The sequence below is a fragment of the Colobus angolensis genome, unplaced genomic scaffold, assembly GCF_000951035.1.
Source record: "Colobus angolensis palliatus isolate OR3802 unplaced genomic scaffold, Cang.pa_1.0 Scaffold106, whole genome shotgun sequence".
Classification (NCBI taxonomy): Eukaryota; Metazoa; Chordata; class Mammalia; order Primates; family Cercopithecidae; genus Colobus; species Colobus angolensis.
In genome coordinates, this window is record NW_012111586.1 from 4,100,675 (window position 1) to 4,128,358 (window position 27,684).

Consider the following 27,684-nt stretch of genomic DNA (forward strand, 5'->3'; position numbering starts at 1 on the left):
TCTCAAAAAAAAAAAAAAAAAAAAAGAATGTCTGGATTCTCAAGGCCATATCCTTCATACTGCTGTCCCTCCCGCTCCATTGTCTGCTTGATGATGGTGTCCTGGGAACAGTGCCGCCTCCCCTGCCTGTTGCTCAATCTGCTCCAGCTCACTGCTAAATTTATTTAAGTACCTTTCAGTTAGTTCACAAGCATCTTTGTTTGAATATCTTTTTTGGGGGAGATCAAGATGATTTTGAAACCATTGCAGTTTTTAACCAATAAGATTGAAACACAAGGCCTTTTCATTCTTCAATTTTTCGTTTTTTTCTTGTTTGTGGGCCTCTGTCATAATTTGAGCTGCTTTTCTGCTATATGGATGAATGACTTTTTTTTTTTTTCCCGTCCTGCAGTTTTTCCCTTTGGTGCTTTAGGCATGGTGACGTCCTTGCGGCCATGGAGGAGCTCCGCACCCTAGACCCAGGCAGTCTTACCAACTACAAGAGCAGCAGCTCACATGAGTACCTGGGCCAAATCCCATGTGGGGCCTCCCTTTTTCTTTTTTTTTTTTTTTAAGATGAGGTTTTGCCATATTGCCCAGGCTGGTCTCGAACTCCTGGGTTCAAGCCATCTCCCCACCTCTGCTTCCCAAAGGGTGTGAGCCACCATGCCCGGCCAGTACTAGTCTTTTAATTAGGCCATTATTGTCATGTGTTGCTTTGCACTGGTGTATTTATAGTGCTGAGCAAAGACTGAAAAGCAGTGCTACTGGTGCATTCTATCATGCAGACAATATAATTATTAGTGCTAATTAGTTGCAATAGAGAACTAATATTTGCTAGACCCTATTCCTAGTTTAACGTATGTTCTCCTTTATTTTCTTAGGAACATTGAGTGAGTTGTCATTCTTCATTTTTGCAATATGTCTTATCTATAGAATGTGTAGGGAACAAGGCTGGTTTCAGCATGTGTAGACTGGTGGCCTTAAGAGATAGGAATGTTAAGAAATAGTAGCAGTGTACAATAAATCATTAATATAGCAGTCTTAAGACTGCTATCCTTAGAAGGGCTTGTGCGGAAGGTCGACTCTTGGCTGGTATCTGGAAACTTGAATGGTAAACAGTTTCTTACAATGATCAAAATTTCCTTGAATGACAAGAGTGACTTACTGTGCAAACAATGTGATTTATGCTGAACATTTACCTTCCTTCTGGGAGTCTGAAATTTTGGTATGTACTAGGCAAGAGGGTGCCTGTGTGAGCAGCTCCATTAAAAACTGTGAATGGCCGAGTGCAGTGGCTCACACCTGTAATCCCAGCACTTTGGGAGGCTGAGGTGGGCGGATCACGAGGTCAGGAGATCAAGACCATCCTGGCAAACACGGTGAAACCCCGTCTGTACTAAAAAAAACACAAAAAAATCAGCCAGGCGTGGTGGCGGGTGCCTGTAATCCCAGCTACTCGGGAGGCTGAGGCAGGAGAATGGCGTGAGCCCAGGAGGCGGAGCTTGCAGTGAGCCAAGATCATGCCACTGCGCTCCAGCCTGGGTGACAGAGCGAGACTCCGTCTCAAAAAGAAAAAAAAAAAAACTTTGAACACTGAGTCTTTGGTGAGCTTTCCCAGTAGACAACATTTCATGGATATAGTTACCAGGCGTTGCTAGAAGAAATAAGTATGTCTTATGTGACTTCACTGGGAGTGAACTCTGAGAAGCTTGTGCTTGGTTTTCTCCAGACTTTGCCTCATGTACCTTTTCCATATGCCGATTATATGCAGGGTCCTGTGAGTACTCCTGGAGGATCATGGAACCTGGGGGTGGTCTTGGTGACCCCTGACGTAGTAGTCTTTGAAGGACTTATGAAAATAGTTTAGGATATAGCCAGAGTAATCAGGCAAGAAAAAGAAATAAAGGGCATTCAAGTAGGCAGAGAGGAAGTCAGATTATCCCTGTTTGCAGATGACATGATTTTATATGTAGAAAACCCCATTATCTTGGCCCAAAAGCTCCTTCAGCTGATAAACAAATTCAGCAAAGTTTCAGGACACCAAATTAACATACAAAAAATCACTAGCGTTCCTATCCACCAACAACAGCCAAGCTGGGAGCCGAATCAGGAATGCAGTCCCATTCACGATTACCACAGAAAGAATACAATACCTAGGAATACAGCTAACCAGGGAGGTGCAAGATTGCTACAATGAAAATTACAAAACACTGCTCAAGGAAATCAGAGAAGACACAAACAAATGAAAAAACATACCATGCTCATGGATAGGAAGACTCAATGTCATTAAAATGGCCATACTGCCTGAAGCAGTTTACGGATTCAATGCTATTCCTATCAAACTACCAAGAACATTCTTCACAGAACTAGAAAAAATGATTTTAAAATTCATATGGAACCAAAAAAGAGCTTGAATAGCCAAGGCAGTCCTAGGCAAAGAGAACAAAATTGGGGACCTCACGTTACCCGACTTCAAACTGTACTGCAGGGCTACAGTAACCAAACAGCATGTTACTGGTACAAAAGGCACATAGATTGATGGAACTTTATTTCTGGGAGAAATAAAGCTGCACACCAACGACCATGTGATCTGTGACAAAACTGACAAAAACAAGAAATGGGGAAAAGACTCCCTATTCAAGAAGTGATGCTGCAATGACTGGCTAGCCATATGCAGAAGATTAAAACTGGACCCACTCTTTTTTTCGTTTTTTTTTGAGACGGAGTCTCACTCTGTTGCCCAGGCCAGAGTGCAGTGGTGCGATCTTGGCTTACTGCAAGTTCTGCCTTCCGGGTTCACGCCATTCTCTTGCCTCAGCCTCCTAAGTAGCTGGGACTACAGGCTCCTGCCACCATGCCCAGCTAATTTTTTGTATTTTTAATAGAGATGGGGTTTCACCGTGTTGGCCAGGATGGTCTTGATCTCCTGACCTCATGATCCTCCCGTCTTTGCTTCCCAATAAAGCTGGACCCCTTCTTTACACCATATACAAAAATCCACTCAAGATGGATTAAAGACTTAAATGTAAAACCCAAAACTAAAAACCCTGGAGGACAACCTAGGCAATACCATCCTGGACATAGGAATGGGCAAAATGTTCAAAGACACCAAAAGCAATCTCAATAAAAACAAAAATTGGCAAGTGCGATCTAATTAAACTTAAGAGTTACAACAAAAGAAATGATAAGCAGAGTAAACAGACAGTCCATAGAATGGGAAAAAATGTTTGCAAATTGTGCATCTCTCAAAGGTCTAATATCCAGCATCTATAAGGAACTTAAACAGATTTACAAGAGAAAAACAACCCCATTAAAAAGTGGGCGAAGGACATGAACAGACATTTTTCTTTTTTTCTTTTTTCTTTTTTTTTTTTGAGACAGAGTCTTATTCTGTCGCCAGGCTGGAATGCAGTGGCGTGATCTTGGCTCACTGCAACCTCTACCTCCTGGATTCAAGCTGTTCTCCTGCCTCAGCCTCTTGAGTAGCTGGGACTACAGACGCGTGCCACTATGCCCAGCTCATTTTTGTATTTTTGGTAGAGACAGGATTTCACCATGTTGGCCGGGATGGTCTCAATCTCTTGACCTTGTGATCCACCCGCCTCGGCCTCCCAAAGTGCTAGAGTTACAGGCGTGAGCCACTGCACCTGGCTGAATAGACACTTTTCAAAAGAAGGCATACATACGACCAACAAGCATATGAAAAAAAGCTCAATATCACTGAACATTAGAAAAATACAAATCAAAACCACAGTGAGATACCATCTCACACCAGTCAGAATGGCTCTTGTTAAAAGGTGAAAAAACAAAACAAAACAAAAACAGATGTTACCAAGGTGGCAATGAAAAGGGAACACTTATACACTATTGGGAGTGTAAATTAATTCAACCATTGTGGAAAGCAGTGTGGGGATTCCTCAGAGAGCTAAAAGCAGAACTGCCATTTGACCCACCAGTCCCTTTACTTGGTGTATACCCAGAGGAATGTAAATTATTCAACTATAAAGACATGTGCACGTGAATGTTCATTGCAGCACTATTCACAGTAGCAAAGACATAGAATCAGCCTAAATGCATATCAGTGACAGATTGGATAAAGAAAATTTGGTCCATATACACCACGGAATACTATGCAGCCATGAAAAAGAAACGAGATTATTTCTTGTTTAGGACTATGGATGGAGCTGGAGGCTACTATCCTAAGCAAACTAACACAGGAACAGAAAACCAAATACCACATATTCTCACTTATAAATGGGAGTCGAATGATGAGAACTCATGAACACAAAGAAGGGAATAATAAACATTGGGGTCTACTGGAGAGTGGGAGGAGGAAGTGCTGCAGAAAAAATAAGTATCGCTACTAGGCCGTTGACATATATAACAGAACTTTACGTGTACCCACCCCCCAACTCTGAATCTAAAATGAAAAAAAAAGAGATTAAAGGTAATCTCTTCAGATTTACATTAATGGTAGGGGTTGAAAGTTGTTTTGTGTGTAATGACTTAAGGTCTTTTCTTTTCTTTCTTTTTTTTTTTTTTTTTTTGAGGCAGAGTCTTGCTCTGTCGCCCAGGCTGGAGTGCAGTGGTGCGATCTCGGCTCACTGCAAACTCCACCTCCCGGGTTCACGCCATTCTCCTGCCTCAGCCTCCTGAGTAGCTGGGACTACAGGCGCCCGCCACCACGCCCGGCTAATTTTTTATATTTTTAGTAGAGACGGGGTTTCACCGTGTTAGCCAGGATGGTCTTGATCTCCTGACCTTGTGATCCACCCACCTCGTCCTCCCAAAGTGCTGGGATTACAGGCTTGAGCCACCGCGCCCGGCCGACTTAAGGTCTTTTCATAGCATCTGAGACAGCCATCTTTTCCTCTGTTACTATTTGCCCTGGAACTGGCATTGCTTGCTTTGTACCTCTAGGATGGTGTGATGGTTAATACTGAGTGTCAACTTGTTTGGATTGAAGGATGCAAAGTATTGACCCTGGGTGTGTCTGTGAGGTTGTTGTCAAAGGAGATTAACATTTGAGTCAGTGGCAGACCCACCCTTAATCTCGGTGGCCATCATCTAATCAGCTGCTGCCAGCACAGCTAGAGGATCTAAAGCAGGCAGAAAAATTTGAAAAGGTTAGACTGGCCTAGCCACCCAGCCTACATTTTCCTCCCATGCTGGATACTTCCTGCCCGCAAATATTGGACTCCAAGTTCTTCAGTTTGGGACTTGGACTGGCTCTCCTTGCTCCTCAGCTTGCAGACAGCTTATTGTGGGACCTTGTGACCATGTGAGTTAATACTTAAAAAATTCCCCTTTGTGTATATATATATCTATCCTATTAGTTCTGTCCCTCTAGGGAATTCTGGCTAATACAGATGGTATTGCTTCTGCCATGTCCGCTTCATGTACTTTATGGTTTGTAAAGGAGATTGAAAGAGCAGCACTCTGTTTTCTTGGCCTGTTAACTCTATGTATCGGGTCTTGTGTTCCTTGTTTTCGTTATTTTTATACAGTTAATATTATATGTGTGCCCACTATTTTGAAGTATTATACTGGGGACTGTACGTGATAAAAAAGAATAAGATACATACCTCATAAGGTGCTTCATCTGGGCCTGTTTCTTCTTTTTTTCCTGTACTTTGCCTAAGCTTAGTAAGTCTTCTTCTGCTTTTTTTTTTTTTTTTTTCATTTTCTGCCTCAGGATTTCCTGACTGACATTTTATATTTGTGAATACAGTTAATAGTTTCGGCACTAACAAACTCTCTTAGAATGTTCATCGTATTTCCCATATTTGCAAAATTGTTTTACCCTATATAATGACATCTTTTGGAGCATATACTGTGGTGTGTGTGTGAGAGAGAGAGAACAGAGAGAAATTACAGTTTGTTACTATGTTTAATGAGAGAGAGAATTTTAGGAAGAATTGTGAGTTAAGATATTCTGTCATTAACATATGGATTGTATATATAATAAATGGTTTATTAATAATGCAAACTCTGATAGGCTAAACTGAATTTATTGTAGTTCACTTGGTTCTGCGATCTATTTGAAACTAATTTGCAAATTTTCAGTATAAATTGCTTATTACACAGAAACATTTGTCTGTTGCAGGACCTGGGAAATAATCTTGCAAGAATGTTGTAAAGTTAAAGGTAAATTGACCAAGGATAGTACCAATTCTTTGGCAGAGAGATACAAAAGGGGGATAACGTCAATATAATTGTAATTTTGAGGATAATATTGTTTAGATAGACCTTTAAATTGAGGCCATGGCATGTCTGGGCTGTTGGGTCCCTTTCTAAATCTCATCTGGTTTAAGTTAGTAATAAGATATAGTGTATCTATATGTTGTCTAGATTTTTATTCATTCAGCAGACATATTTCCAGTTCCCATGGGGTATCAGGAATTGTGGTGAATGCAGGAGAAATTCAGATATGATATATAAGACATTGTTCTTGCTCTTAGGGAACTACTTAACTAGTAATTGTATGATTGCCGTAATAGAGAACTGTGTGAGGCATGGTTTGATCACAACAGCGGTGATCAGTTCTGGATGTGGGTGGGATTTAAAAGCTTAATAATGATGATGCTTGAGTTGAGTTTTAAAGAATGATTAGAAGTGAATAGGCATGTCAGGAGTGTCTGTGAAGGAATACATTTTTCTAGGGAATGAAGGAAAACTTCATGGAAGAGGTAGCATTTGAGCTGGACTCTTAAAGGATAGGGAAGATTTAGATAGTGAAAGATTGAGCCTGGGGAGGGACTGGGCCTTTCTGGAGTAGAGAACATGCTGTATAGGTATGGTTGTTTAAAATCTTTGAAATCACAAGTAGTTCATTTAGGCTGGAGTATGGAGTTTATTTATTCATACTATATGGCAGTCATTGTGCCTAGTGCTGGCTGCATCTTAGTAAACAAAACAGACATGGTCCCTGTCTTCATGGAGCCTCAGGGAAAGAGTGGAATGGTAGATTGTGAATAGTAGGTTGAGTAGATAGGATTAAATAGTAAAGGAGTTTGAATATTAAGTGGAGGCATTAGGACTTAATTTTTAGGTAGCGAGGAGCCCTGGAAGATTATTGAAATGGTTGCATATGTTTGACTATGGCACTGAAGAGAGAGTAGAGTGAAGGGGATCTTGTTTAGAGGTGATAGCTGGAGTTAAAGGATAGTGTGCAGATATAATAAATAAGTTGGTCGGTGAGAAGAGAGATCAGTGTCTGTTAAGTGGTCAGAGAATTTTGTTGTTTGTTTTTCGAGATGGAGTCTCACTCTGTTGCCCAGGCTGGAGTGTAGTAGTGTGAACTTGGCTCACTGCAAGCTCTGCCTCCCGGGTTCACGCCCTTCTCCTGCCTCAGCCTCCCGAGTAGCTGGGACTACAGGCGGCTGCCACCACGCTGGCTAATTTTTTTGTATTTTTTTTAGTAGAGATGGGGTTTCACTCTGTTAGCCAGGATGGTCTTGATCTCCTGACCTCGTGATCCCCCGCCTTGGCCTCCCAAAGTGCTGGGATTTCAGGCGTGAGCTACCGCGCCCGGCCTAGAGAATATTTTTTGATTGAATGAGGGCTTTTGTGTCTGCTCGTGTTCTTTACTCTCTGGGTACCTTTCTTGCTTTTCTCATCAGTTGTCTCTTTCGCTTTCTTCCATTTTATTTACCCACCCTTACTCTGTCCCTTTTTCCTAATTGGCTCATTCATGAAATTTATTTTATTTTATTTTATTTATTTTTTTTGAGACAGAGTTTCGCTCTTGTTGCTCAGGCTGCAGTCCAATGGCACAATCTCGGCTCACCGTAACCCTCTCCTCCCGGGTTCAAGCAATTCTCCTGCCTCAGCCTCCCGAGTAGCTGGGATTGCAGACATGCACCAACACGCCTGACTAATTTTGTATTTTTAGTAGAGATGGGGTTTCTCCATGTTGGTCAGGCTGGTCTCCAACTCCCGACCTCAGATGATTCGCCCATCTTGGCTTCCCAAAGTGCTAGGATTATAGGCATGAGCCACCACGCCCAGCCTATGAAATATATTTTAGATTATTTCCTGGAACTAATTATCTAATAGTTATCTTTTGCTTAGGAAACACTAATGACTCTTAAACTTATTATTACAAAGACTTGATATATCTTAGAGAATGATTCCATTAACCAAAAAACAAGAATATGGTAGTCAGGATAGATCTAGGAGTGAGAAAAAGAGCTTTAAGTTTGAGGTGTCTATATGTTAAACAAATGGTTGACCAGCAAGCAATTGTGTTTAGAGCTCAGGAAATTTGTGATAGAGGTGTAGATTTAAGAGTCAAAGATTCATCAGTATGAAAATGGCAGCTGAAGCTATGAAGGTGGATGAGTTCACTCAAGGAAGAATACGGAAGGATTAAAAGACAAGGACAAACCTTTGGGGGAACCCCTCTTCTGTTAGATGGTGATCTTCTTTAGGACAGAGATCATGTGTCTCTCAATTTAATAAACCTTTTTTGACTCCTGTATGCCAGGCACAGAGAAGAATAAAATGTGATCTTTGTGCTTAGCAAGATCCCAGGCTTTTAGGATGAAGAGAGATGTGTAGTCAGCAGTGCAGAGCAAAAGATATCCTAAGGGATGAAGATAAACTGCTCTTGAGTCTTGCATCTTCAATATCTGTCTCATTACTACACTCAGTATGATTGGGTACTTAGCTTTTTTGTTCTTACAAGTGTAATCAATTTGTGGAATGTTTTATATTGCTGTATTTAAAAAGAAACCAACTAGTCCTTTCAACAAATTAGTTGCTTTGTATGTATATTGACTTTGATTTTAATGTTTCTGTAGACTAATAGTATTAAATGGAATAAAAAGGATGTTTGCCACTGTGTTTTAAATGAAAATGCCTGGAGAATTGTGAGTAGGAAGATGTATATTGAAATAAACCATATAATTGCTCTTAATGGGTGATAAGAATTGATTCCCCACCTTCTTTTATTCTTTTGGTAACCTTTAGCAAATATTTATTTAGTACTTCTTACTAGCGTATATGGGCAATGTTGATTATAGAGGGTTTTTTTCCCTTGTGGAATTTAGAGCTTCCTGGGGTGTCAGATATTAACAGATTTTAAAAGGAATAAGTTAAAGTCAACGTTTATGTAATTATATAGCTCTAAATAGCAATGAAAGATTGAAGTTATGTCAGTGCTATCAAAGAACCACATAGTGTTTATACTACAAATAAAATGAATCTGGGTGTTTTGTTAAACTGGTATTTCTGTATGAAATTATGATCCATCTCTGCACAGTGACTTCTGATCTGGATTATTAATACTTCTGACAGTAAAACTTTATAAGACATTTTATTGTGTATTCTATAGTTTTCAGTTTAGGTTCCTGATTATGAATGCAAATATGAATTGCTGTATTGTGCCTATTAAAGAAATTGATGGGGATCTAATGTAGCCTTGTCACTTTGATTGTAGCTCTCATTATCAGCTTATGGTAGCAGTCTGTTAGCTGCATTGTATTGAAGGGCCTCAGCTGTTTCCCTTTAGCACAATTGTTGATGTAGATGAGAAGCATGGCTCATTGGCATTTTAGAATATCAATTTCATGGGGAAAAGAATAACCTTCTTTAAACATAGGATACACAATCCTCTTTGTGCTTAAAGTGTCATATTAAAACACTTTTAGATTTATACTTGGTATTGTTTTACTTGATACTTGCCTATTTGTATAAAAAGTCAGAGAGTAGTTTAACAATAGTCATATCCTTCCCTTAGAAGTAATGAAGACATTCAGTAGTATTTCCATATCAGCTAGCATTGCTTGTAGTAGAGCCAATCTTGAATGGCATATTTACAGCATGATTAGAAATATAATGTCTATGAGCTTATATCCTATGTGCTAAGGACTATGCTGAGTATTTTGAAATGTATGAATTGATTTACTGCTTATATCAGCCCCATGAAATAGGGATGCTTACTTAATGTATAAGTTGAGGAAATGGATGTTCAAAGAAGTTATGTAACCTGCCCAGGTTCACACAGATGGTTCGTGACAGAAGTATGGTTTCAGTCTGAAACTCTCTTATGCAGAGCCAGTGATCTTAATCCATCTGATGATATGTTTGTCATTGTTTTGTGATCACTTTATCTGGGAAACTTCTGTCTTGATTTCACTTGCACTATTGTTGTTGAGAAACTGTAGGAACACTTTTTCTTAAGTGTTCTTACAACTCCTTTTTTTCATCTAAAACCAGATAGAAAAAAGATGGAATGTTAGAGCAAGGTAGATTAAACTGGGTACCCTGTATTTTTATTTGCCAAACCCAGCAACCCTAAACAGGGAGGAACCTCAGAGCAATTGATTCAAGGGACCTGGATGACTTTCAAACTTTGCTGCAAATTGGACTCATCTGGGAGTCTTTAAAAAAAAAAACAACTACTGGGATGCCTGACTCCCAGTCTCAAATTTAATTGGTATGGGATGTGTCCCAGAGATCAAGATTTTTTTAGAGATCCCCAGGTTAATTCTCATGTGCATCAAAGTTTGGGAGTCCCTGAAATATGGGAAGCTCAAGGCTTTAAAGGACTTAAAAAAATTTGTACATGGTCGTTTATTTACCTCTTTCTTAGCAATATTACAAAAATGCTGTTGTAAGTATCAGTGTTCACGTATCATTTCATACTGATGTTTATATCTGGGACAGAGACTCTGAAATTGGATTGCTGTATAAGGCTGCATTCATATATTATTTTAATAGGTATTGCTTTTAACAGTTTACTTTCCACCTGCAATATCTGAAAGCATTTCTTACATTTCTACATTATTAGATATTAAAACTCATCATTTTTGCCACACTGTATTTCTTTTTAAAATCTTGGCTCAGTGTGGCAGCTCATGCTTGTAATCCCAATGCTTTGGAAGGTGAGGCAGGAGCATTGCTTCAAGTCTACCAAAAATAAAAATAAAAATAAAAAATTATCCAGGCATGGTGGCATGTGCCTGTAGTCGTAAGCTACTGAGGAGGCTGAAGCAGGAGGATTGCTTGAGCTAAGGAGTTCAGGACTGCAGTGAGCTATGATCACACCACTGCACTAGAGCCTAGGTGTTATAAAGCAAGACCGTGTCTCTAAAACAAGAAAAAAAAATTTCATCCATTTAATACATTTAGTCATCTATTAATAGTCTGAAAATCCCTGCCATTTTTTTTTTTTTTTTTTAGACGGAGTCTCACTCTGTCCCCCAGGCTGGAGTGCAGTAGCATGATCTCCACTTACTGCAACCTTCGCCTCCCAGATTCAAGTGATTCTCCTGCCTCAGCCTCCAGAATACCTGGGACTACAGGCATGCGCCACCACACCCTGCTAATTTTTGTGTTTTTAGAGGAGACGAGGTTGGCTAGGCTGGTCTCGAACTCTTGGCCTCAAGCGATCTGCCTCCCTTGGCCTCCCAAAGTGCTGGGATTATTGGTGTGAGCCACTACACCCAGCTGAAAAATCTTTGTCTTAACTGGTGTATTTAGTCCATTTACTTACTTGTGCTTATTGATGTATTTGGATATTTATCTGCTGTCTTATTTGGTACTCTTCGGCCTGCCCTGTTTCCTTTTTTTCCTGTTTTCTTTTGTATTGATAGGTTGTTATTTTTGTTTTTACTCTCCCAACCTCAACTAGTTTAGAAATTCTTTTAGTAAGGTTAACTTGCAACATGCACATTGTAGCTTGGGCATTTTTGTTGTTTCCCTATTATATTTAGGTCAAGTATTATTTTATATATTTCTGTTCGTAGCATACCCAGTAACTGTTGAGATGATAATTGGTTTTAAGTCGCCAGATATAAAATCATCCATCAAATATTGTTTCTTAGGTGTGTCAGCTATATTAGATCAGTATAGATTTTGCCAAGAAAGACTAAGAGGAGAATCAAATATTTATTTATTTATTTATTTGCAGTTGCAAGATTTAATAGAGTGAAAACAGAGCTCCTATACGAAGGGAGGGTATCCAAAGAGGGTAGCCATTGCTGGCTTGAATGCCTGGGTTTATATCCCAATCATTGTCCCTCCTGCTGTGCTCTCAGGCAATAGATGATTGGCTATTTCTTTACCTCCTGTTTTTGCCTAATTAACATTTTAGTGAGCTCTCTTTCCTACCTGATTGGTCAGGTCAGAGCTAAGTTGCAAGCCCCATGTTTAAAGGTAGACGTGGTCACCTTCCCAGCTAGGCTTAGGGATTTTTAGTTGGCCTGGGAAATCCAGCTAGTCCTGTCTCTCAGACCCCCCTCTCAACAGGAAAACCCAAGTGCTGTTGGGGAGGTTGGCTGACGACCGCTGTACGGCTTCCTGCTGAATTGGGGCATAGTAGGGGTTGTGCAGTTGAGATTTCCTTGGGAGGGGTGCCTTCAGTGTCATCAACATTGGAGCGTGGGCTAGCAGGCTGGTCCAGGGGTCCGCGGTAGATCTTAGTCACGAAGTGCATCTGGGGCTCTGTTTGAGGAACCGTTTGTAGTTTACAGCTTCAATTCTGGAAGAGACAAACTTAACAAGGAGGTTAAAGATACAGGGATTGAAATGTATGGCCTGCAGTGCAGGGGATTATTTCTTTAGCACACTTCATAGGCCCTGACTATCTGCTTGATAGTTTTGAAAAGTCCTGGTCCTGTAAATAATGCTTTGGCCATCTGATGGGTGCTATCAATGCCTAAGTGAAAGGTTTGGTGAAGGGTTTGAAGTAATTTCCATTGGTTAGCTGCAGGCAAAATTATTTTTCCTTCTTCGGTGGCTAGCCATCCTGAAGGGAGGAAAGTATGTCCTCGTGAGGTTTCCTATTCTATTTCTCCTGTGAGTACTGGGGCTTGGTTTCCTGGAGGGGGTTACTCCACACTAGGGGTCCTTCTATAAGCATTTCTAATGGAGGGTCCCACCTTGTGGCTCTTTGGGCTTCAATATCCGCTTGGTGGTTCTCTTCTACTTACGTTTCCCTTTCCTTTTTTTTTTTTTCTGATGACCCCGGCAGTATAAGACTGCCACTTCTTTAGGTTCCTGTACCATCAATAATAATCTCCTAATGGCTTCCTGATGTTTGATAGGTGTTCCCTCGGAAGTTAAGAATTCCCTTTCTCTCCATATTGCTGCATGGGCATGGAGAACTAGGTAAGCAGACTTAGAATCTGTATATATTTGCCCTTTTTTCTTCTCCTAATTCTAGTGCCCGAATGAGGGCTATTAGTTTTGCCAACTGAGCACTAGTTCCTGGAATGAGGGGATTACTTTCAAGTATTCCGTTATCACTGACTACTGCGTACCCCACTTTGAAGTCCTTTTTCTACAAAGGAACTTCCATCAGTATACAAATTGAGGTCGGGATCAGTCAAGGGAACCTCTAAAAGATCCCCTTGAGCGGCATAGGTTTGAGCAATTACTTGATGACAGTTATGTTCTATCTTTTCTTCATTGTCTGGAAGAAATGTGGCTGGGTTAAGAGATGCGCAAGTGCGCAGTCACAGCACTGGCCCTTCAAGTAATAGAGGCTGATATTTAAGTAAACAGTTGTCTGACAGCCACAAGTCTCCTTTAGCATCGAGTATGCCGTTCACATCATGAGATATCCCCACAGTAAGATCTCTTCCCTGTATTATTTTAACTGCTTCAGATACTAAGACTGCTACTGCTGCCACTACCCGTAAACAATGAGGCCACCCCTTTGCCACTACATCAATTTCCTTACTCGGGTGTGCCACGGGTTGCAAGCTCGTCCCTCGGACCTCTGTGAGGACTCCTAGAGCTATTCCTGTTTTTTCTGTGACATATAAAGAAAAGTCTTGGCCCATTGGCAAGCTTAACACTGGGGCTTGGGTTAGGGCCTTCTTTAGGACCTGGAAAGCCGCTTCTGCTTCAGCTGTCCATCTTACTAAATGGGTATTAGCTTTCTGAGTTTCCTTAATTAGTGTATGTAATGGCCTGGCTATTTCGCCGTACCTGGGGATCCATATTTGGCAGAAACCTGTTATGCCAAGGAACCCTCTTCGTTGCTTTAGGGTTTTGGGATGAGGATAAGCCAGTATGGGCTGGATACATTCCTCACTGAGGGCCCTGGTGCCTTTGGATAATTTTAGCCCTAAGTATTTAACCTGCTGTGAGCAGAGCTGAGCCTTTGGTTTGGAAACCTTGTAGCCACAGGTGGCAAGGGAATTTAAGAGCGTTTGGGTGTCTTGATGGCACAAGGTTTCTGAACGGGCAGCTAAAAGTAAATCATCCACATACCAAAGAGCAAGAGTGTCCAGGTATGAGAATTGGCTCAAGTCTTGGGCTAATGCCTGGCCAAATAGATGAGGGCCATCCCTGAACCCTTAGGGTAAAACAGTCCAGGTGAGTTGATACGTTGGGTTCGAAGGATCTTCAAAGGCAGACAAGAATTGAGAGTCAGGATGTACAGGGATGCAGAAAAAGGCATCCTTAAGGTCCAGGACTGTAAACCACTATGTTTCCTCTGGTATTTGGGAAAGCAGAGTATAAGGGTTGGATACAGCTGGGTATAGAGGGACAACAGCCTCATTGAAAATCCCGAGATCTTGCACTTACCTCCACTGTCTGTTGGGTTTCTGTACTCCTAAAATTGGACTATTGCAGGGGCTATTGCTTGGTTTTACTAGGCTTTGGGCTTTTAGGTCCTTAACAGTCTTTTGGAGTCCTTGTTGGGCCTCGGGTCTAAGGGGGTACTGCCTTTGTTAGGGAAAGGAGGTGGAATCCTCTAGTTTGACTTGAACAGGATGGGCATTTTTGCTTGTCCATATTGTCCTTCTGTTGCCCAGACTTCAGGATTAATTCCTTCCTCAAGCAGGGGACAACAAATGGCTGTTCCTTCTATGTTCAGGTGTATAGTGGCCCCTGCTTTTGCTAGAATGTCTCTAACAAGGGAGTGGGGCTTTCAGGCATAATTAGAAAAGCATGTGAAAAGTGTAAAATTCCCCAGTCACAACTTAGTGACTGGGAGAAATATCTAGTGACTGGCTGTCCTAGGACCCCTCGGATAGTGACAGATCTGGAGGACCGTTGTCTGGGACAGGAGAGTAAGACTGAGAAGGCTGCACCAGTGTCCAGGAGACAGTTTACCTCCTGGCCCTCAGTGGTCAAGCATACCCGGGGCTTGACCCGGGAGGGTGATGGCATGGGCTGGCACTTGCCCCGGGCACCCTCAGTCTTGCTGCTGGATCATCTGGTTAGTGGCTTCTGACTCAGGGGACCTTCATCTCCTGGAGCAGTGGGACTTCCAGTGATTCCCTTGACATAAGGGGCATAGAGAGGGGGTGGCTTATTTCTACTTGGACAGTCTTTTTAAAAGTGTCATTGTAGACCTTTAAAATAGGTCCTGGAAGCAAGCCCTATTAGGCATTCAATTTGCCCAGTTTTCCCTTTTCCAGAGCCTCCAAAGTCCGCTTGCCTGAGGGCCGTGACTGAAGCTGTGGCCTTTTTTTTTATCCTATCTGTCCCGTTCCGCCTGCTCCTCCTGATATCTATTATAAAAAACCAACGTTGCCAAGTTCAGTAGGGTTTCTAAGTTTTGCTCCGGGCCTAAGGCGGACTTTTGAAGTTTTTTTCTAATGTCTGCAGCTGACTGAGTGATAAACTTATCCTTTAAGATTAGTTGGCCTTCAGTAGAGTCAGGTGACAGGGAGGTATGCTTCCTCACTGCCTCCCTTAGTCTCCCCAGAGAGGCAGTAGGATTTTCTTCCCTTCCCTGTGTTATAGTGGACATCAATGAGTAATTCACAGGCTTCTTCCTAGTTTTCCTTAGTCCTTCTAGCATGCAAGTTGACAAATGTTTGCGGCACCAATCTCCATGTTCTGATTCTGTGTCCCAGTGACGGTCTATACTGGGAACTGCCTGCTGGCCTGTGGGGAATTGTTCTCTTTCCTCTGTTGTCATCCTATCATTGACCTGACTGAGATACCAGAGATCGCCAAACTCTCGGGCTGCAGTTATGGCGGCACTTCTCTCATTTGGGGTTAGTGTCTGATTTAGCGGTAACATTATATCTCTCCATGTCAGATCAAAGGATTGTCTTAACCCTTGTACAACATCAGTATTGCCATCAGGGTTATCTGAGAATTTACCTAGGTCTATTGTAATTTGCTTTATGTCTGAGAGAGAAAAAGGTACATGCACTCTGGCTGGGCGGAATTCTCCTCCTCCCACCGCTTGGAGGGGGCATAATTGGGGAATATTGGCACTCTTTGGTTCATTGTTTACCCCTTTGTCTATCTCCTTCTGGACCGTTTGGGTTGAAGGGGGGTCCTTATTAGTTGGGGAAGGAGTCTGGGGGACTCTGGGGTAGGGAGGTAGACTCTGAGGGCTTCCTGTAGGGCATAAATCACACTTTTTACGTAATTGTGAGTTGTCTTTTAATGAAAAAAAGTTTGTACATATGGCACTTCACTCCATTTGCCTTCTTTTCTACAAAAGAGGTCTAGCTGTAAGATGGTGTCATAATTTATACTTCCCTCAGGAGGCCAGGTTTCTCCCCCTTGAAGAGGATATTGTGGCCAGGCGGTACTGCAGAAGAATATGTTGTTTCTTTCTGAGCGTCAAATTGGTCCCAATTCTCTAGAATACATGTTAGGGGTGTTTTTGCCTTGTGGGGGAACATTTCCTGTCGCTTTGGAGGTTCCTTCATGGTTGCCAAAATGTTACCGGGGGGTCCTTGCTCCCAGAGCTCCCAAGATGTGGCGGGCTGCTTCCAAGACGGCGGCAAGCCTCGTATTCTGTGACCTGGGGTTCTTGGCCTCACGGATTCCAAGGAATGGAATCTTGGGCCATGCGGTGGGTGTTATAGCTCTATTAGAAACTGGGGGTCACGGAAGAAAACCATGGAACCCAGTAACTAGTATTCAGCTCGATTAGGACGACCCCGGGCACTTAGCCATGCAGGAACCAGTGGCAAGCCTTTAGCCCTATTGGGAGCGGCAATGGGAGCCTCACCGGATCGGGAGCACAGCGGACAACCTGCCGGATCCAGAGGAATGGAAGTCAGCGGCAGGTCTGCGACGGCGGCAAACAGCAGTGGTGGATGGTGAGCAAAAGTTTAGCTTGAGCCGTAACAAACGTGAACCAGAAGAGTGTGTAGTTGCAAGATTTAACAGAGTGAAAACAGAGCTCCTGTACAAAGGGAGGGGACCCAAAGAGGGTAACCTGAGAATCAAATATTTATGTCTTCATTTAGATTATAATTTATAAATTGGAGTATTTGATGAATATACATGGAAAGCTAATCAACAGTACATGGTAATAGGGGTCCCCATTTCCTTATCTGAAATCCTTGGAGGGAAATGTATTTTAGAATTCAGAATTCTTTTGAACTTTAGAAATAATGAGGTACATATACAATATATTACTTAACACCTTCAACAGGAGGTAGGGCAGTACCAAGTCATTAAACAGTGGTATTTCTATAGCAAAATATATGAATATTTATGGTGAGGGGGATAAATATTAAATAGTCTTAGGTCAGTTTTGCTGCTGTTCATTTCAGCATCAAAATTGCTTGAAAAAACCAGATTTTTAAAAACAGCTTCTCAGATTTTGGAATTAGGGCTAAGGGAATATGAACCTACATATTACCAAATGACTTGTTACATAGATTATATAGTATAGTTTAAGAATTTGGAAAAGTAGGCCGGGCGCGGTGGCTCAAGCCTGTAATCCCAGCACTTTGGCAGGCCGAGACGGGCGGATCACGAGGTCAGGAGATCGAGACCATCCTGGCTAACATGGTGAAACCCCGTCTCTACTAAAAAAATACAAAAAAAACTAGCCGGGCGAGGTGGTGGGCGCCTGTAGTCCCAGCTACTCGGGAGGCTGAGGCAGGAGAATGGCGTAAACCCAGGAGGCGGAGCTTGCAGTGAGCTGAGATCCAGCCACTGCACTCCAGCCCGGGCGACAGAGCGAGACTCCGTCTCAAAAAAAACAAAAAAACAAACAAACAAAAAGAATTTGGAAAAGTACAAATCTTTGGGGTACAACAGGTAAGGAAAAAAGGCATCAGGAAATAACATGAGCTAGATCTTGGAGAATGGACAGGATCTGAATAGCTAGAAAGATTTTGAGAATATCTGTCTTGTAAGAATAGCTAGGATAAGAACAGTGGGCTAAGATGAGATAAACCGAGTTTTGAGACCTGATTTTGTTCCTAATAGTTTTGTGACCTTGAACATACAGACCTTTCTTTTTTCCTTCTTTTTACTTCTTTTCCCTTCTTCCTTCTTCCTTTCACTTCCATCTTATTCCCTTCCCTTCTGTCCTTTTCTCTCTTGGTTCCATTCCCTGATTTCTGCTTTTCCTTCCTTTCCTTTTCTTTCCTTGCCACTTCATGTTATTCATTTATAAAATAGATATGATATTTGTGAAGTACCTTGCACACTATTAGGCACGTAGGTGCCTGGTAAATGGCAGTTATTATTTTAAAAGCACTTGACAGTTAAAAAAGGGTTTCACATAACTTCTCTTACTTACTCTTTAAGGCAACTTGGTAAAAACATACTTAATTGTTATCTCTGATTTATAAATGAGGAAACTGTGACATAGTAAGAATGTGTTATTCAATGTGAAATTACTAATGAGTTGTGGAATTGGGATGCCAGTGCTTTCTCTATTCTGTCACAAATCCCTTCACAGTATTCCTTTCCGTTTTCTATCATTTCAAGAAGTTCTCAAAGTATTCTTTGGCATCAGCTGGGCAGGGCCATGTGATTATGGTAATATTAACATTGGCTGTTGACTGGAATTTTCTGATTAGATTATCCCTGTATAGGCAGCCTTCTGTCTTAATGAAGGTGGTTTCAGTCCTTACAGGCAGCATTCGGAGGTTAGAAAGTGAATCTAGCAAGGAATCAGGATATCATGTAAAAGTGTAAAAGGCAGTTTTCCCCCAAAACTAGATTTCATTGGGTAAAGATGCCAAATGATAGTCATCAGCAAGTATAAATGGTTCTGATATTGTTTAAAATTCTAATTAGGCCGGGCGCGGTGCCTCACGCCTGTAATCCCAGCACTTTGGGAGGCCGAGGCAGGCGGATCACGAGGTCAGGAGATTGAGACCATCCTGGCTAACATGGTGAAATCCCGTCTCTACTAAAAATACAAAAAATCAGCCAGGCGTGGTGGCAGGCACCTGTAGTCACAGCTACTCAGGAGGCTGAGGCAGGAGAATGGTGTGAACCTGGGAGGCGGAGCTTGCAGTGAGCCGAGATCGCACCACTGTACTCCAGCCTGGGTGACAGAGCGAGACTCCGTCTCAAAAAACAAAACAAAACAAAACAAAACAAAATTCTAATTAGGTATAGTTTTCTGATCCTGCTATGGGCTTGAGGTTTTGAAGGCAGTTTTGATTTCCCTTTGTAATGAAAAAGAGTACACAGTTTATATCATAAGAGCTCACTGTGCTGGAAAGACAGTCTTGGTGTTTTCACTAAGCAGATTTCAGAGCCTTCTGTAGCTTCAGTGTCCTTTTGGGGTTGGTGCTGAGGCTTAGGTGGCTCACAAAGCAGTATTTCCCACCATTCCTCAGGCAGATACAGCTAACACTGACATTGTCATCAGCTGTGATACTGTGATACTGTGAACATGCATGCACTATTCTTTGTATGGACATGCAGTTTGTTTTCTCTTAAATAAATGCGTAGGAGTGGAATGGCGGGATGATATATATGGTAGATATATGTTAAGTTTTTAAGTAGTTGCCAAGGTGTTGTAAAGTAATTTTTATTTTTCTAATGATTAATGATGTTGAGCATCTTTTCATGTATCTCTTTGCCATTCAGATAACTGCTTTGGGGAAGTGCTTGTTTAAATCTTTTGCCCATGTTTTAATTGGGTTGTTTCTCTTGTTGAGTTTTGAGAGTTATTTGTATATTCTGGATTCAAGTTTTCTGTGTCAGATATGACTTGCAAATATTTCCTCCAGGACTGTGTGGCTTGTCTTTCATTTTCTTAATGTCTTCCAATATTGAAGTTCAGTTTATCAATTTTTTCTTTCATGGATTGTGCTTTTGATATTGTATCCAAAAAATCTTTGCCTAACAAAGATCACAAATGTCTTCTTCTATTATTGTTGTTATAATTTTAGGTTTTATATTTAGGTCTACAGTTTGAGTTAATTTTTAATATATGTGAGATAGGGATTTAAGTTTGTATTTTTTCCATGAGGGTATCCAGTTGTTCCAACACTGTATGTATGTGTGTATGTACTTATTTATTTTAGATATAAGGTCTTTGTCACTAAGGCTGGAGTGCAGTGGCACAATCATAGCTCACTGTAGTCTCAAACTCCTCGTCTCAAGCGATATTCCTGCCTCAGCCTTCAGAGCAGCTAGAACTACAGGCACCTGCCAGCATGCCTGGGTAATTTTTTGGTTATTTTGTAGAGACAGGATCTCCCTATATTGGCCTGGCTGGTCTCAAATTCCTGACCTCAAGTGATCCTCCCACCTCAGCCTTCTAGAGTGCTAGGATTACAGGTGTGAGCCACTACACCTGGCCCCAATACTATTTGTTGAAAGGATGGTCCTTTTTAACTTAATCGCTTTGTACCTTTGTCAAAAATTAATAGACTATATAGTATAAAGACCTACTTCTGAATCTTTATTTTGTTCCACTGATGTATTTGTCTGTCTTGATGTGGATATTATGCTGTTTGATTATTGTAGCTCTATAAGTCTAAAAGTCAGTAGTTTAAGATCTCCAACTTTGTTTTTCTTTTTCAAAGTTATTTGGCTATTATAGGTCCTTTGAATTTCATATGAATTTTAGAATTAACTTGTCAATTTCTGCCTGCCCCCCCCCCCCCCCCCCCAAAAAAAAAAAAAAAGCCTGCTAGGGTTTTGATTGGGATTGCATTGAATCTGCAGATCAGTTCTGGGAGGACTGACAATGTTGAGTCATGTGATCCGTGAACATGGTACATTTCTCCATTGAAAAAGTCTTTCATTTCTCTAGTTATATTTTGTAGTTTTTGGAGAATAGGTCTTATGCATCTTTTATCAGATTTATTCCAAAGTATTTCTTATTTTTGATGGTATTTTATTAATGTTACTGTTTTAAAATTCTCAATTTCTGATTGATTGTTGCCAGCATATAGAAATACAAGTATTTCTTCATACTGGTTATGTAGCCTACAACCTTGCTAAATTCACTTATTAGTTCTAGTAGCTTTTTTGTTGATTCCATTAGATTTTTTTTAATGTTGGTGGTCTTGTCATCTGTGAATAAGATAGTTTTACTTTTTTCTTCCTAATTTAGATGCGACTATTATTTCTTTCTTTTCCTTGCTTTATTGTAATGGCTAGAAGCTCTAACACAGCATTGAGTAGAAGTGATAAGAGTTGGCATTCTTGCCTTGTTCCTGATCTTAAAGGGGAAAACATTCAGTCTTTGTTTTTTTGTAGATGTCCTTTACCAAGTTGAGGAAATTCCTTTCTTTTCCTAGTTTGTTGAGAATTTTATCAGGAATGGATGATGTATTTTGTCAAATATTCTTTCTGCATGTATTGAGATATAAGGTTTTTCTTTTTTAATCTGCTAATTTGATGAATTGTATTGATTTTTTTTTTCCCATTGGCTGACTTTTAAATGTTCATCCAACCTTGCATTTCTGGCATAAACCCCCTTTGGTCACAATATATTATTTTAGTGTATTGTTGGTTCCAATTTGCTAAGACTATTGCACGTATGTTCTTGAGGGATATTGGTTGGTAATTTTCTTTTTTTGTTATACCTTTTGTCTGGTTTTGGAGCCATGACAATGCTGATCTTATAAAATGTGTTGGGAAGTATTCCCTCCTCTAAAATATTTGGGAAGAGTTTGCATAGAATTTTGTAGCTTTAAAAAAAAAAGTGGTAGAATTAATTATTGAAGCCATCTGGACCTGTAGTTTACTTTGTGGGAAGGTTTTTACACTACAAATTCAGTCTCTAATAGATATTAGGAAATTCAGACTTTCTATTTTTCTTGACAAGGTTTTGTAGTTTATTTCTTTCAGGGAATTTATCCATCATCTGCATTGTGAGATGTATTGGCATGAGAGATATTGCTTATCTCTCATTTTTTTTTCTTTTTTTTCTTTGAGGTGGAATCTCACTCTGTCACCCAGGCTGGAGTGCAATGGTGCGATCTCAGCTCACTGCAACCTCTGCCTCCCGGGCTCAAGCAATTCTCCTGCCTCAGCCTCCCGAGTAGATGGGATTACAGGCACCCACGACTGCGCCCGGCTAATTTTTGCATTTTTAGTAGACACAGGGTTTCTTCATGTTGTTCAGGCTGGTCTCGAACTCCTGACCTCAAGTGATCTGCCCGCCTCGGCCTCCCAAAGTGCTGGGATTACAGGCATGAGGCACCGCGCCTGGCCTCACATTTCTGATATATGATTATTTTTTTTCTTGATCAATCTGAACACAGTTTTATCAGTTTTCTTGAGATCTAGCTTTTGGTTTAATTGGTTTATCTAAAAATCTTTACTATTTTATTTAGTTACGTATGTGTATATGATTTCTATTTTATTGATTTCTGCTCTCCATTATTAATCTCTGGATTTTATAGTTTCTTAAGGTACTTTCTTAAGGTAGAAGCTGAGGTCATTGAATTGAGTCCTTTCTTTTCTAATATAGGTGATTAGTGGTATACATTTCTATGTACTGCTGCTTTAGCTGGTTCCCATGTGTGTTTTTATTCAATTCTTTTTGATTTCTTTGAATCATGAATTATTCATGTGTGTGTTATTTAGTTTTAAAGTATTAGGGAATTCTTCATATCTAAACTTTTGTTAGAAATTTCTAGTTTACTTCCATTGTGGTAAGTCACATGTATAACTTTAGTTTTTTAAAATTTATTGATTCTTGTTTTATGGCCCTAAATATGGTCTGTCTTGGTAAACATTTTATGTGCACTTGAAAAGAATGCACATTCTTTCTGTTGTGTGAGTGTTCTACAAATGTTATTTATGTCAGGTTTGTTGATGGGGATGTTCAAGTTTATTCTAATGTTCTGTTTACTGTATCAGTTTTAAAAAAGGTTTAGAATCTCAGGAGGGACTGGATGTGTTCCTTGTCTTATGTTTTTATTTTTTAAGTCATTGATGTCCTAGCTTTGATTTTTGTACTATCTTAATGACTTTAAGCAAATTTTACAATGAAACTCATTTTAATTTTAAGTCATCTAGCTCTTGAAGACAAAGGAGATGTGTTAGACATTAGAATTGAATGATAGAATTCTAGTTTTATAAATGTTTTGACTTAGTTATGTCAGTGTTTGGGTTAAAAGGACTCCTTTGTCTTTTTGGGCATTGGAATGTGACTATGTGTGTTTTTAACAGGGTTTTAGTTGTGTTCTTTAGCAGATGATGAAGAAAACAAAACCTATTCTAAAAGCAGAATACAAAGGGATATAGAAGTGATCTTTTCCTTTTTTGACGCAGAGTCTGTCTGTCATCCAGGCTGGAGTGCAGTGGCACAATCTTGGCTCATTGTAACCTCTGCCTCCCTGGTTCAAGTGATTCTCCAGCGTCAGCCTCCTGAGTAGCTGGGACTACAAGCGCGTGCCACCACGCCCGGCTAATTTTTGTATTTTTAGTAGAGACAGGGTTTCACTGTGTTGGCCAGGGTGCTCTCAAACTCCTGACCTCAAGTGGTCCGCCTGCCTCAGCCTCCCAAAGTGCTGGGATTACAGGCGTGAGCCACTGTGCCTGGCTGCTTTTTTGCTTTTAACAGGTATTGGGAATTTTTCTTGTGTGTGTTTTATTTTTCTTAAAAAAATTTTTTTTGGAGGGTGGGGACAGAGCCTGACATTGTCACCCAGGCTGGAGTGCTGTGGCACAATCATAGCTGACTGCATGCAGCCTGGAACTCCTGGGCGCAAGAATCCTCCTGCCTCGAGTAGCTGGGATTATAGGCATACAACACCATGCCTGGCTAAACATTTTATTTTTAGTAGTGATGGGATCTCACTACATTGCCTAGGCTGGTTTTGAACTCCTGGCCTCAAGCAATCCTCCTGCCTTGGCTTCGCATTGGCCTCCCAAAGTACTGTGATTACAAGTGTGAACCACCTCACCTGGCTGGGAATTTTTTTTTGTTTTAATGGCATAAAATTTATATTGTAAATGAAAGATATAAAAATGCTCTTAATTTTCCATCTTATGATTGCTTATGCTTTTTCCTAGATTTTTGTTTCTTCAAGTTTTATTTTAGACTCAGGGAGTACTTGCTTAGGTTTGTTGCCTGGGTATATTGCATGATGCTGTGGTTTGGGTACAAATGATCCTGCCACGCAAGTACTGAGCATAGTACTCGGTAGTTAGTTTCTTAACCCTTGCCCTCCCCCGACTCTAGTAGTCTCCAGTTTCTATTGTTGCCATCTTTATTTCCATGAATGCCCAGTGTTTACTTTCCACTTGTAAGTGAGAGCATGTGATATTTGGTTTTCTGTTCCTGCTTTAATTTGTTTAGAATAATGGCATTCAGTTGCATCCATGTTATTGCAAAGGACATGATTTCTTTGTTTTTATGCCTGTGTAATTCCATGGTATATATGTACCACATTTTCCTTTTTTTTTTTTTCTTTTTGAAACGGAGTCTGGCTGTGTCGCCCAGGCTGGAGTGCAGGGGCGCAGTCTTGGCTCACTGCAAGCTCCGCCTCCCGGGTTCATGCCATTCTCCTGCCTTAGCCTCTGGAATAGCTGGGACTACAGGCGTTCGCCACCACTCCTGGCTAATTTTTTGTATTTTTAGTAGAGACGGGGTTTCACTGTGTTAGCCAGGATGGTCTGGATCTCCTGACATCGTGATCTGCCCGCCTCGGCCTCCCAAAGTGCTGGGGTTACATGTGTGAGCCACCGTGCCTGGCCCATATTTTCTTTATCCAGTCTACTGTTAATGGGCACCTAGGTTGATCCCATGTCTTTACTATTGTGAATAGTGCTGTGATGAACATGCGAGTACTTGTGTCTTTTTGGTAGAATGATTTGTTTTCTTTTGGATATATACCCAGTAATAGGATTGCTGGGTTGAATGGTAGTTCGGTTTTAGGCTCTTTGAGAAGTCTCCAAACTACTTTCCAGAGTGCTGAACTAATTTACATTCCTACCAACAGTGTATACGTGTTCCCTTTTATCTGTAGTCTTGCCAGCATCTGTTGTTTTTTGGCTTTTTGATAATAGCCTTTCTGACTGGCATAAGATGGTATCTCATTGTGGTTTTGATTTGCATTTCTCAGATGGCTAGTGTGTGGAGCATGTTTTCATGTTTGTTGGCTGCTTGTATGTCTTCTTTTGGGAAGTGTCTGTTCATGTCTTTTGCCCATTTTTTAATGGGGTTGTTTTTTGCTTGTTCAATTGTTTAAGTTCTTTATAGAGTCTAGATATTAGACCTTTGTCAGATGCATAGTTTGCAAATATTTTCTCCCATTCTGTAGGCTGTTAACTCTATTGATTGTTTCTTTTGCTGTGCAGAAACTCTTTAGTCTAATTAGGTCCCACTTGTCAATTTTTGTTTTTGTTGCAGTTGCTTTTGAGGACTCAGTCATAAATTATTTCCCAAGGTCAATGTCTAGAATGGTGTTTTCTAGTTTTTTTTTTTTTTTTTTTTTGAGACGGAGTCTCGCTCTGTCACCCAGGCTGGAGTGCAGTGGCTGGATCTCAGCTCACTGCAAGCTCCGCCTCCCGAGTTTTTTTACGCCATTCTCCTGCCTCAGCCTCCCGAGTAGCTGGGACTACAGGCGCCCGCCACCTCGCCCAGCTAGTTTTTTTGTATTTTTTAGTAGAGACGGGGTTTCACCGTGTTAACCAGGATGGTGTCGATCTCCTGACCTCGTGATCCGCCCGTCTTGGCCTCCCAAAGTGCTGGGATTACAGGCTTGAGCCACCGCGCCCGGCCACATTTAAATCTTTAATTCATCTTGAGTTAATTTTTGTATGTGGTGAAAGGTAGGGTTCCAGTTTCATTCTTCTGCACATGGCTAGCCAGCTATCCCAGCACTATTTATTGAATAGAGAGTCCTCTCCCCATTGCTTATTTTTGTTGACTTTGTTAAAGATCAGAAGTTTGTAGGTGTGTGGCTTTATTTTAGGTTCTCTATTCTGTTCTATTAGTCTATGTGTCTGCTTTTGTACCAGTAGTATGCTTTTTTTTTAAAAAAAAAAAAACACTGTAGCCTTATAGTCTGAAACTGGGTGATGTAATCCCTGCAGCTTTGTTGTTTTTGCTTAGGATTATTTTGGCTATTTGGGCTCTTTTTTTGGTTTCATGTAAATTGTAGAATAGTTCTTTCTAGTTCTGTGAAAAATGATATTGGTAGTTTGAGAAGAATTACGCTCAATCTGTAGATTGATTTGGACAGTATGGCTGTTTCAACAGTATTGATTCTTCTAATCCATGAGCATGACATTTTTTTCCTTTTGTTTGTGTCACCTGTGGTTTCTTTTAGCAGTGTTTTGTAGTTCTCCTTGTTGAGATCTTTTACCTCCTTGGTTAGATATATTCCTAGGTATTTTTTCTTTTTCTTTTTTTTTGTAGCTGTTATAAATGGAGCTGCATTCTTGACTTGGCTCTCAACTTGAACATTAGTGGTATATAGAATTGCTATTGATTTTTGTACATTGATTTTGTATTTTAAAACTATGAAGCCGCTTATCAGTTCCAGGAGCCTTTTGGCGGAGTCTTTAGGGTTTTCCAGGTATAAAATCATATTGTATGCAAAGAAAGATAGTTGGACTTCTTTGCTGTTTGGATGCCTTTTCTTTCTTTCCTTTGCGTGATTGCTGTGGCTAGAACTTTCAGTACTGTGTTGAATAGCAGTCGGAAGTGTAGACATCCTTGTCTTGTTCCAGTTCTCAAGAGGAATGTTTCCAGTTTTTCTTGTTCAGCATGAATGTTGGCTGTGGATTTGTCGTAGGTGGCTTTTATTTATTTTGAGATATGTTCCTTTGATGCCTAATTTGTTGAAGCTTTTTATCATGAAGGAATGGTGGATTTTATTGAAAGCTTTTTCTGCATCTATTCATCTCCCTTCCTTTTTTCTGCTTGACCTAATAGAAAAAATTTTCAGCCCTACTTGAAATGAATTACCTGAGCTGAGGGACTGAGATTGCTGTCAGCAAATAGAGTTAATGGACTGTTTTTTAAAGAGGGCAAAAAGCTCCAAACAGAAATGTTTCTGAGATGTTGGGGCATTTTGGGAATAAAGTAACATGCATTTATAGGGAGACAGTAAAATGAAAATATAGGAATTTACTTTTTTGTTCAGTTATTTAGCCTTTAAAAAAATACTTATGAATGCATAGGAAGTTACAAAAATAGTACAGAGTACTATGAACCCTTCACCCAGCTTTCACCAATAGTGTCATCTTTTATAGCTATAATATAATATTAAAACCATGAAAATGACATTCATACAATATCATTAACTAGATTATAGCACTTATTTGGTCTTTATATACACTTGTGTATGTGAATATATACAAGTCATACAATCTCATCCCATGAGTAGATTTGTGTAATGGCCACCACCACAATCAACATACAGAACCGTGCTGTCATTACAAAGGAATTCTCTTGTGCTGCACTGCCACCCTGTCTTTATCTTCCTGCAACCACTAATGTGTTCTTCTCTATGTGAATAATATTTATATTTATATCTATATTTCCTTTTGAGACAGGGTCTCGCTCTGTCGCCCAGGCTGGAGTGCGGTGTTGCA

At 40.5% G+C, this 27,684-nt stretch overlaps 1 protein-coding gene and 1 pseudogene across 3 annotated transcripts in view; one reads left to right on the plus strand and one right to left on the minus strand.

Annotated features, from left to right (window-relative positions):
* Positions 1–416, minus strand: part of LOC105514965 — a 1,164-nt pseudogene extending 748 nt beyond the window's left edge.
* MAST2 (microtubule associated serine/threonine kinase 2) overlaps positions 1–27,684 on the plus strand; it is a 245,133-nt gene that overhangs the window by 27,521 nt on the left and 189,928 nt on the right. The window lies entirely within an intron of this gene.